The sequence below is a fragment of the Terrapene carolina genome, unplaced genomic scaffold (genome assembly GCF_002925995.2).
Source record: "Terrapene carolina triunguis isolate 2854851 unplaced genomic scaffold, T_m_triunguis-2.0 Scaffold571, whole genome shotgun sequence".
Classification (NCBI taxonomy): domain Eukaryota; kingdom Metazoa; phylum Chordata; order Testudines; family Emydidae; genus Terrapene; species Terrapene triunguis.
The window spans coordinates 159,444-171,275 of record NW_020664922.1 but is presented as its reverse complement, the minus strand read 5'-3'; positions in this window follow the sequence as shown (position 1 = coordinate 171,275).

Below are 11,832 nucleotides of genomic sequence, written 5' to 3'. Positions count from 1 at the left end.
TGGACAGGAAGGAGCTAAAGGTCCCTGCACTATTTACAACCGCTCTGGGAAGTGGCCAGGCTCAGCGCTCATTGGTTTTAACCCTCTAGTTCTCCAGCCCGCAGGGGAGCTCCAAACAGGGAAATCCACAGCTTTCTCCCTGCTCCATTACCAAGCCGGACCTCTCTTTCTCCCTGGCTCAGACCAATGCTGGGCCCCTAGCCAGGATCCTGCCTCCAGCTCTGCCCAAAGGCAGCTGCAGCAGGGGTGGTGGTGCGAGAAACACAGTGGCCAACTCTCACCTGGGTAAATAAGCACCCCGACTGTCATCAGAAGCCCAAACGCAAGCTAATCCTATTTCAAAACAAGTCAGTCCCTAAAAACCCCAACACTCTAAGTGACTAGAGCCCCCCAACCCCCCGACATGCAGTCTGGGACTGTGTTGGGCCCGCTGTGCACCCCGACTCCCCCCCCCCCTTGCCCCTGCTTGCCCTCCCTTGCCGGGAGCCAATAAAAAAAAAAAAAAACACAACAAGCTACCACAAGCAACAAGCCCAAAACTAGCCAACAAGCAACTCACAAGCCAATTAAGCCCAAAACAAGCCCAATTTCTGCAATGGGCACTTTGGAAAGAGTTCCCCACCCAGGGGGGGAAATTCCTTCATAGATCTGTAGAGATGAACTGAAGGCACCATCGGATGATCTACGCTGACCTCCTGAATAGCTCGGGCCAAAGATTTTCACCCCGTCACCCCTGTACTGAGCCCAATCGCTTCTCTTTGGCCAAAGCATCTTCCAGACCAGCCTCCTCTCTGGTTTGGATGCCGTCAAAGGACAGCAACTACATCATGCCCCTGGGGAGTGTGTTCCCTTGGTTAATCATCCGCACGGGTAAAAACTGGCACCCAGGGGCGCTGGAACAGGATGGGGGGCGGGGGGATCAAGGGGCCATGGCCCTCCCACTTTTCACCACAGTCCCAGCTCCCTGCCCCTCTTCTTCTCCCCGAGGCCCTGCCCCCCGCAGCCAGGCCAGAAACTGGAGCCTGGCCTGGGTAAAGAGTGGCCAGGCAGCTGTGGGGAGCCCAGAACCCTCCACCTGCCCAGGGTGGGGGGGCCTGAGAGCAGCCCCCGGCCCTGCCCCCCAGACCCCATTCCCAGGGCAGATGGAAGGTCTCCAGCTCCCCACAGCTGCCCGAGCGGCTCTTACCATGGCCCGGCTGCGGTTCTTTGGCCCCCAAGGCCCCACCCCCAGCCAGGCCAGAAGCCAGGTCGGAGTAAGAGCCATGTGGTCAGCTGTGAGGAGCTGCAGACTCTCCATCTGCCCTGGGTGGGGATACAGGGGGTGGGGACACAGGCCGGGGGCTACTCTCAGGCCCCACAACCCCAGGTAGGTGGAGGGGCCCAGGCTCCCCGACCCAGCTACAGCTTTCAGCTTGGTCGGGGGCAGGGCCTCGGGGGGAAGAGAAGGGGCAGGGTGGGACCATGGAGTGGGGGTCTCTGGCCCTCCCACTTTTAGGAAGAATCCCTGGTGCCTTGTTTCTAATTGGAGTTTGTCTGGGCTTAACTTCCTCCCATTCATTCTTGTTCCGCCTTTCGCCTCTAGGTGAAAGGGCCTTTTCATACCTGGTGTTTTCTCCCCTTGAAAGTACGGATTGTTGGGGTTTGCTTTCGAATATTAATGAGATGTCAAATAACCCATCCTCAATCAGCTTTTATTAGTCAGAGACAAAAGAGCCCCACCCAGAAAGGAAAGGGTTACAGCCAGAAAGGAAAGGGTTAACCCTTTATCACTCTGATCTGGGAAGCAGAGACTCATCTATCGTCTCCAGCAACATTCAATCTTCTCCAAAATCATCAGCTTAACCCTCCTTGGGTATATACCTCAGTTGTTTACAACAAAGAAAGGCTTCACCCAGCTTTTAATCAGTTTCTTATCTTGTTTTGAACACAGGTTTCCAGATGTCAGCAAACCCAGCCTGCACTAGCCCCAGGTGAGCCTGCATATTGGTCAAGCATCAACAAAATCATCTCTCTCCTTACCAAGCTGTACAGACTGTACCCGGCACGCTAGCATATTTGGCAAACTTCAGCACAACATACATTGAGTATCGGACAGGTCCTGCGTGCACAAGGAACTGGGATTACACACAGTTCACTGCAGGCTTGGCCTCAGTGAAAAGCATGCTGGGAATCTGATTCACAGTTACACACTGTTAGCATAAGTATAAAGAATATAAAGCCTGATAGATATGTAGTGCCCCCTCTCCACCCGGTTACCTTCTTTAATGCCAATCTGCTTACAGGTTTTGATGGACAAGTCTGGGTCCTTCTGGATCCCGCCACCCACTCAGCAGGGTGTATCTTCTTTATTTTTTCCTATGAATTTATTTGGCAGTGACTCCACCCCCCTCGCTCCTTCCTGGCAGGGTCACCAGGGCAGCTTGGGAGGGAAATTCTAACCACAGGGTAATCCCCACGTACTTGCCAGATAGTTGGAGACTTCCAAGAAATAACACAAACACATACAAACACATACAGTATATTCAACACAATAATTATATTAAACAGGCGACAAATATAACATAACCGGGTAAAACACTATTCTTGGGGTCACCGGTGCCCATGCTGCTAATATCTGTGACTTTCCCCAGTCACGTGACTTGATGTAGCAAATGTAAGATTAGTGTCCCGTTGTTGTACGTGTACTTTGTTGGGGCCCTTGATGACCTATGACCACAAAATTCTCCTCTGCAGTGGTTTAGCAGTGTGGCTGACTGGGTTCAGTACAACCCAAAGAACGCACAAGTGGGAGAAGGTGGTGGCGCCGGTCTTTTCCCGGTCGGGGGGGTGAGGTGGGCCTTAGGCCTTCTCTCCCCCCGAGGCCCTGCTCCCTGGCTAGGCCAAAAGCCACTTTGGGGAGCCCCAGACTCTCCACTTGCCCTGGGCGGCACGCCCTCAGGGATGGAGACACAGGCTGGGGGCTGCTCTCAGGCACCCCACCCAGGGCAGGTGAGGGTCCGGGCAGGGCTCCCCACAGTGGCCCAGGCTCCATGGGCAGCCCTTACCACAGCCCAGCTCTGGCCAGGGGTGGGGTCTTGGGGGAAAGAGGAGGAGCGGGAGGCGAGGCCACAGTTCCGGTGCTGGTGGCCCCCCCACTTTCTTCTTCACAGGTTCTGGCGCTCCTGCGGGGGGCCCCAAATTGGCTGGGACCCCTGGACACATTAATCTGCCACTGACCAAAGTCAGGCCATGTATTAAAGCAGAGGCTTACAAGTTCACTGTCCGGTATATGAACTTAGCTAAGGTACTGCTAGCATTGCTAAAACACAGGCACTCCTCAGAAGTACTAGGCACCGGGGATGATTAGCACAGGCACGTCCTGACCTAGCACAAGATAAGAGGGGTTTGGCAGCAGTGATGAATAGGGATGTTGTGCCTGAAACATCAGTGTAGTAGAAAGAGCCTGGAACCTGGGGCCTGGTGCAAGGCCTGAACCCTGAACCAAAGTCAGCAAAAGTTATGCTATGAGCAAACGTCAAGCAGACGTTTGCCTGCAAGTTCATTGTCTGGTACATGAACTTGGCACTTAAGTTCTCTCTAAGCTGCGCGGTCGCTGCCTCTTAAGCCCCACGCAGGGGCTCAGGGCTGTGGTGGGGAAAGATGCCTCTCCTCCAGCGCGGACCTGCCGCAGCGGGGAGAGGTGTCCCTGGCCCCTCCACGCCGGCCCCAGTGTGGACCTGCCCCAGACTTGCCACAGTGGGGGGAGAGGAGCCCCTTCCCTGGCCCAGCCCAGGCCGCACCCCGAACCCCTCATCCCCAGCCTCACCCGAGAGCCTGCACCCCCAGCCAGAGCCTGCATGTCCAGCCAGAGCACTCCCTCCCTCCCCCGCACCCCAACTCTCTGCCCCAGCTCTGAGCCCCCTCCCACACTCCGAACCCCTCAGCCCCACCGCCACCACATGAATTCTGTTATGTGCAGCAATATGAAGGTGATGTGTCACACGTCACCTCTATATTGGTGCACATAGCAAAATTCAATCCGCACGTGGATGTAAGAAATTAGAGGCAACACTGCTTGGCACAGACACTGTTAGCCTTGCTAAAACACATTGAATATGTAAACACATTCCAGCAGGCCAGCACAAGTACATCATAACCCAGCACATGATAAGATGGTTTGGCAGAAATAAAGAAGAGGGATGTTTTGTCTGAGACTTCAGGAGAAAGGTAAGAAACATGGACTGGTAAATCAGATAAAGGAGAAAACGGTAGGGTTAACGGAGCACCTTAGGAGACAGGAGATGTGACGTGATCACAGAGGAGTGGATAAAAAAGAATTTCCAAGCGAAAATTGAGAGTAAGCAGGTTAACACCTAAAACTGATGCAGTCGCACATGGAGTTGTCCAGAAACAGTTAACTGCAGCAGAGAAGGGCCCTCCTGCAATCCATTTGGCATGTAGACGAAAAGCAACAAAGACTGCAGGAACAAATTCAGGTTTTGCAAGAGCAGATGACCCCTACTCTCATCCCAGAATCAGGATAAAAGCCAGGGATACGGGTTCCCAACCGCTTTAACCCTCAGAGTCCCACTCCTTGCTCAGAGCTAATAATATAACCTTTCTCAAATATTTTTACATACCAGTTTGATTTGCCTTTATTTCCTTTCTGTTTGCTAACCTCGCTGCTGCTGCCTGTACTTTATGATACTTTGACAGAGTTAATTAATCTCTCCTGCCTCAGGTCTCCCTCCCTCCCTCTTCCCCTACTTCTGCTCACTTCTGTCCTCTGTTTTAAATGTTAAAACTTATAGTTATTACAGAAACCTCTATCGCTGAAAAAGACAAACACCTGAAAACTAGACAAAACAAAAGGCCAACAAAGAGAAAACAAAGTAAAAACTTACTTTAAATAAGCCCAGTAAATTAACCATTTTAACCCTTCAGGAATGCCACAGCTGGAATTACTCTGAACTCTCTTGACGATATGGTTCCCAAGCAACAGAAATGCAGACTTTGCTTCTAATCCTAACTACTGACCACTATTTGAAACATGTGTTTTCCTTATTTCCATAGAGTAGAGTTTTTTAATGCCTTAAATTACTAAATTAATACAACAAATTGTGCAAATAACTTAATATGAATTGTTATCAATTCTTATGAAAAGTTTTAAATAAAAAGATAATAACTTGCTTATATAGATGTTGTTGCCTGATTTTTAGATTATGAATTAATTATATTGATTACTTAAGAATTTTTAGTTATTACTTTGAGGGTTGCCAGGTTTTTGCCCCAAGATCAGGCCCAGTATTATTTAAATTATTATATAGTTGGGAATCCTGATATGCACAGTTGCAACACTCACACTATAGGAACTTTTTTATATTTACAAATATAGTTTATTAATACATTTAGCACAGTCACAAACATTCCAACTTAGTAAGATAGAGATACTACAGAATGTACATCAGCACATTTATATACTTAAACCATTTTTTGTGGCCTGTAGGTCCCTGGTGTTACAGCCAAAATATACTTTAATATAAACCTATAAACCTATTTTAATAAAACAAATAATTAAACCCATAAGAAAATAAGAAATGTAGAAGAAAAGATATATAGGCAAGCAAGCAGGCTAGCCTTAGGTGTATCTTATGTACCTGTTGTGACATTGCACTCTATATGATTTTATGAAAGTATGCTGATGAGTGTGAATATAATGTAACTAAAATATGCTTCATGCAAAAGGTCTCTTGTAAGGTATCATTACAAAGTTTATAATCTACTGAGTGTGTTCATCCTATTTGTATGAATGTATCATTCTTGTATCTGAAACTAGAAGTATGAAATATAACTCTGAGGGCCTATTGTAATTATGCAAAGTGTGGGCCATTAATGGTGGTTTGGAATCTTGATGGCTCCCATCAACCAGGACAATTGACTGTAGATGGCTCTGTTTTACTTGTAAGTCTTTCTGTATACATGTGTGCTGGAAAGTGGGTAATGAAGTCTTACAGTGACATGTCATCATGTCACCTGAACTGGAATCCATCTTTAACCTGGTGTTTTTCCATTGAGAAGAAGGGGTGGGAACCCAGAGGGACAAAGGATTCCCGCCTTATGCAAAAGATATATAAGTGGGTGGAATAGAACAAATGGGGCAGCCATCAGGAGAAATCCCCTAGCTACCACCTGAGCTGGAACAAGGGCTGTACCAGGGGAAGGGATTGTGCCCGGACTAGGAAGGCGTCCAGTCTGTGAAAGAAACTTATTGAAACATCTCTAAGGGTGAGATTTTATCTGTATTCAGTTTTATTACTGTACTAGACTTAGACTTGCGTGTTTTATTTTATTTTGCTTGGTGATTCACTTTGTTCTGTCTGTTACTACTTGGAACCACTTAAATCCTACTTTCTGTATTTAATAAAATCACCTTTTACTTATTAATTAACCCAGAGTATCTATTAATACCTGGGGGGGGGCAAACAGCTGTGCATATCTCTCTATCAGTGTTATAGAGGGTGAACAATTTATGAGTTTACCCTATAGAAGCTTTATACAGGGTAAAACGGATTTATTTGGGGTTTGGACCCCATTGGGAGCTGGGCATCTGAGTGTTAACAACAGGAACACTTCTGTAAGCTGCTTTCAGTTTAAGCCTAGAGCTGTTAGGGGATGTGGTTCAGACCTGGGTCTGGGTTTGCAGCAGGCTAGCGAGTCTGGCTCAGACCAGGCAGATCACTGAAGTCCCAAGCTGGGAGGGCAGGAAAGCAGGGGCAGAAGTAGTTTTGGCACATCAGTTGGCAGCCCCAAGGGAGTTTCTGTGATCCAACCTGTCATACCTGTTATGTACGTCAGTTCGTTACCAGGACACTTTTGTGGTTGACTCATGTACCTGTGGTCAGAACTCCCCCTTAAATGCTATTTTTAGCTCCCCAAATACTTATATTATTTTGTTGGGCCGTTTATCTGTGCAAAGGTTATTTGTTCAAAGTTCATAGGCCTCAAGCCTTCTGCTAACTTGCTGAAGCTAATGTCTGATAGGATACAGGCCTGTAGGTTTCTTGCATTACTGCTGAATATAATGCAAAGCAGTAAATATAATAAAGGCAAGCCAGCCCACTGGGCTACAGTAGCAGTGAATGTAACAAAGGGAAACTGGGCTACAGGCCCCCCTTTGACAGGGTGATTGTTACTGGACCCTATCACAGAAGATGAGGACTTTACCCTTAACACAATAGATAACAGGTAAATGGGAATTGCCACCTGCTCAGTTAGTATATGTGTAAATGTGCCTTTGGGGTTTAATTGATTATAAAAGTAATTTTGATATTACAATACTAGAATACCGGCCATTTTTATTATATGTTACCCATTACATACAAGCCTATTGCCTGGTTAGCCTGGCAGGCTACTGCCGACGATGACGACAGATTGTGTTGGTACCTTCCTTCGGGCCGTCCTGTGGTGTGTCCACCTTAAACATATTGTATCTGCCTGTGTCCCTTTTCAGAGCAACAGGCCATTTGTGGAATTTTCCCATTTGGGTGATAAACTACCAGAGGAGATACATTGCTGCATTTATTGTAGATGTTGTTTTTAAGGTGACCTACTGAGTGGGTAACTGCCAAGTGACCGAACACATTCTCACCTGGACTGAACACAGGCAAAGAGGCTGGGAACAAGGTTTTGCCATGATAATTTTAGTTAAATAAGAGTTTTAATTATGGTGCAGTGTTACAGACGCCATACCTGAATTGCTTTCAGTGGCATTTTTGACAAGAATTAAACAAGTGTCTTTTTCTGTTTTCTGTTTTAAAAACAGTAATTAACAATACAATTTAGCTATTGAGTATCAGAGGGGTAGCCGTGTTAGTCTGGATCTGTAAAAAGCGACAAAGAGTCCTGTGGCACCTTATAGACTAACAGACGTATTGGAGCATAAGCTTTCATGGGTGAATACTCACTTTGTCAGATGCATGTACGAAGTGAGTATTCATCCACGAAAGCTTATGCTCCAATACGTCTGTTGGTCTATAAGGTGCCACAGGACAATTGAGCGATTGCTAATTCTTGATTAAATGTGGGACCTTTCTCAATTTTAAAATTATAGGATGGTGTTATATGTGTATACTATATGCAGAACGGATTTATGCCATACTATACCCATTGCTACACCTGGTATAGATGTAGCCACTTTGGAGTTATTGATTTGAAGATAAACCCTTTTCCAGGTTACTAAAGGTGACATGGTTACATTCACTAGCTTATAGCTGAGGATTGGACTGTCACCTGGTATGCCCCTTTACAATATGTCCCTTTTAGATACATATTGGTTTTAGTACATATATATATATATATATGACACCAACAGTTTAGGCAATAAACTTAATACTGTTCAGGTTTAGATTTTTTTAGAGCTGTTGATTAATCGCAGTTAACTCACGCAATTAACTCAAAAACATTAATTGCGATTAAACTAATTAATCACAGTTTTAATCGCACTGTTAAACAATTTATTAAATTTTTTGGATGTTTTTCTACATTTTCAAGTATATAGATTTCTATTACAACACAGAATACAAACTGTACAGTGCTCACTATTATATTATTATTTTTATTACAAATATTTGCACTGTAAAATTAAAAACAAAAGAAACTGTATTTTTCAATTCACCTCATTCAAGTACTGTAGTGCAACCTGTTTATCGTGAAAGTGTAACTTACAAATGTAGATTTTTTTTGTTACATAACTGCATTCAAAAACAGAACAATGTAAAACTTTAGAGCCTACAAGTCCACTCAGTCCTACTTCTTGTTCAGCCAATTGCTAAGACAGACAATTCTCAGATGATGACCCAGCTTTTATTCCAGTATAGACATATACACCTCCCTTTGTTCGGGGGATAATTTTAATTATTATTCCAACACCATGTTACTTTAGCTAGAACTTGATTTTATATTTTTATTCACTTTGATTATAACAACAAAATATTAATTATTAATTATATCATATTATAACAAGGTAGAATTTTACATTAATATTATGGTGGCTTGCCCAATGAACTTTTTAATTTTAAATTGGGTTTTGCCAAACAACTGGCCACATTGCCTGACAAACTTCAAATTAAAATTGTATATATACATTTATAAAACGTTAGTTGCAATTAAATTGTTTATCGACAAACATACCTATATTTATGACTGACTTTTGCAAAGATAGAACCATTACTGGTGTCTTATAGGGAAACAGCCATGGGGGTTAAACCCTAATTATAACTATAAATAGTGTGGTACCAAAAAAAAATTTTTTTACTATTAATTTTTTATTACTATTATGCACATTTTGTGTGCAAAAATATTGTTGTTGCAACAAAAACTCCCTCAAAACCATAATTTAGTTATGTGACACAAAACATAGAACTCACAGACAAGTAATTTCAACATACCAACAAACCATACCACCAATGGATTAAACGTTGTTTAGAGCAGGTCCAGGAAACCTAAGGCCTGGTCTACACTACGACTTTAATTCGGATTTAGCTGCGTTAATCCGAATTAATCCTTAACCCGTCCACACAACGGAGCCAGTTACTTCGAATTAAAGGGCACTTAAAATCGATTTCTGTACTCCACCCCGACGAGCGGAGTAGCACCAAAATCGATTTTGTTAATTCGAATTAGGGGTAGTGTGGCCGCACACCACCGAATTAATGTGGTTAAAGTTAATGGGGTAGTGTGGCCGCACACCACCGAATTAATGTGGTTAAAAACCGAATTAATGTGCTTAGTGTGGCCGCGCACAATAGAATTTATACAATCTGTTTCCCAAATTCGAATTATCTAAATTCGAATTAATCTCGTAGTGTAGACGTACCCTAAGAGTTGAAATCATTAATCGTTTTGGGTTTACACCTTGATTTGCCTGTAAAAGAGGATTTAGTTAGGAGCCAAATACGGGTGGTGGGTTTTTTTGCATCTTTAGACCCTAGATTAAAACATAAGTGGGTAAGAGAGAAAAATATTAACATATATTAAAAGATTAACTTTATTAGTTTAGGCGATGTAAAGAGAAAATTGCAAGAAATAATTCACCAAAATAAAATATTTGATTTAAGTCTTGTAACAATAACTATGATTTAGGTTGTAGGTAGCAAAAGTGGCTGCATTTTGCTTCGATACTTCCTGTGTAAAGCAGAAAGATGATACGTTGCTGGCTTCCTTTACCATGCTGGGTATGTCTGAAATCGCAACTAACGTGATACCTGTTTTTGGAATCATGATGCACCATCTACTGATTTAACCCCCAAAGTTTTGTGACTGCAATTTGGCTAATACAAAGATGCAAGTAACAAAACAATAATTAATTTCACCCAAGGGGTGTTACTCTCGCTTCTTTTCCTACTGCCTCCCACTTGCAGGGTGCGGGGGGGGGGGGGGGGGAAGGCGGTAGTAAGCAAGAGTTTGCTTTACCTTGTACGTGTACATTAGCCATAGCCCAGTGAATCAAAAGGAGGCTGAATTAGATGTTTTATGGGTTTTTAACTTTAATATTATTTTGTCAGAAGCAATTTACTTTGCCCACTTCCCTTTTTTTTCTCTCAAAATGCTCAGAAGCATTTTCCCTACGGTTTTCACAGCAACATGTTAGCTGCTAATCAAAGATTCAGTGACTTTTTGTTTCCTGTTGGCTTAGAAATCCTAAATTAAAAGCACAGTGACAGTCAGCCTGACAGAGTATAAGATATGGGTTACAGTCTTTACGCCCTGTGGGGCGGGGGGGGGGAGCGGGGGGAGGTGAGCTTTCAGTGCTTTCTGGGAAGTAACAGGTGTTGTTGTTGGTTTTTTTTATATGTTTTATTTAACCATTCCTACGCAATTTAGTTTCCTGGATTGTTAACGCCCTGCTTTGTTGGTAGCGCAGCTCATACTTACAGCGGCACTTCGACAGTTTTCATTTTTATTCCCCCCATAAGCTTTAGCTGTTTGTGATACTTGTAAGTACAGTTTTTTGTACTTTTCCTGACTATACCATACCACACATTAAACATTACACTAAATATGTGATCATATGGTCAAACCCCACCGACTAGGGGTGATTAAAATAGTCTGGCTATGTTGCATTCGTACGAAACCTCCTTTCTGAATTTTAATGTATTTTCATGCTATATTTTGATTGACCACAACTGGGTTCCCAGAAATCTCAGGTAACTTTACTTTACTCACCTTCGACTTCTACTTCAAATGAGCTTAATTAAATTCTACTAACTAGTTTAGTTAGCACTTTACACTATACATATGTAGACACGTTCCTTCTTAAATAATTAACCCCTTAACTGGTTTCAACAATTACTTAAACAAGTCCCAAGAAACAGCAGAGGGGAGGGGAGGGGGTCTGCTCCTTCTCTCTTCCCTCAATGGCTAATGTGCCCTTAACTGATTGAGAGTAGTAGGCTCAGACATAAAACTAATTCCTCAGTCAAGGTCCTGGACCTAACATTCCCAGGCCCACTATATGGAACTAAGAACAATTGGTAATGAAAATCTGCCTATTGATCTTATGTGGGAATATGTAGACCAAAGGACAGAGGGGGCTTGAATGTGTGGATGGCAATGCAAGATGGCCATATAACCGAGGTTAGCCCACTGGGTCATCTTGAGCCTATGCATAATCCTTTTCCTGGATGATGAGTAAACATCCTCCCCACAAAAAAGACACAAGTAGGGGAACATAGTAGAAAGAGAGAGACTGGGGCATGAGGCCTGGTGCAAGGCTTGAGGCCTGAACCAAAGTCAGCAAAAGTTACGCTATGAGCAAAAGTCAGGTGCTGTTAAAAAGCAGATGCTTTCCTGCAC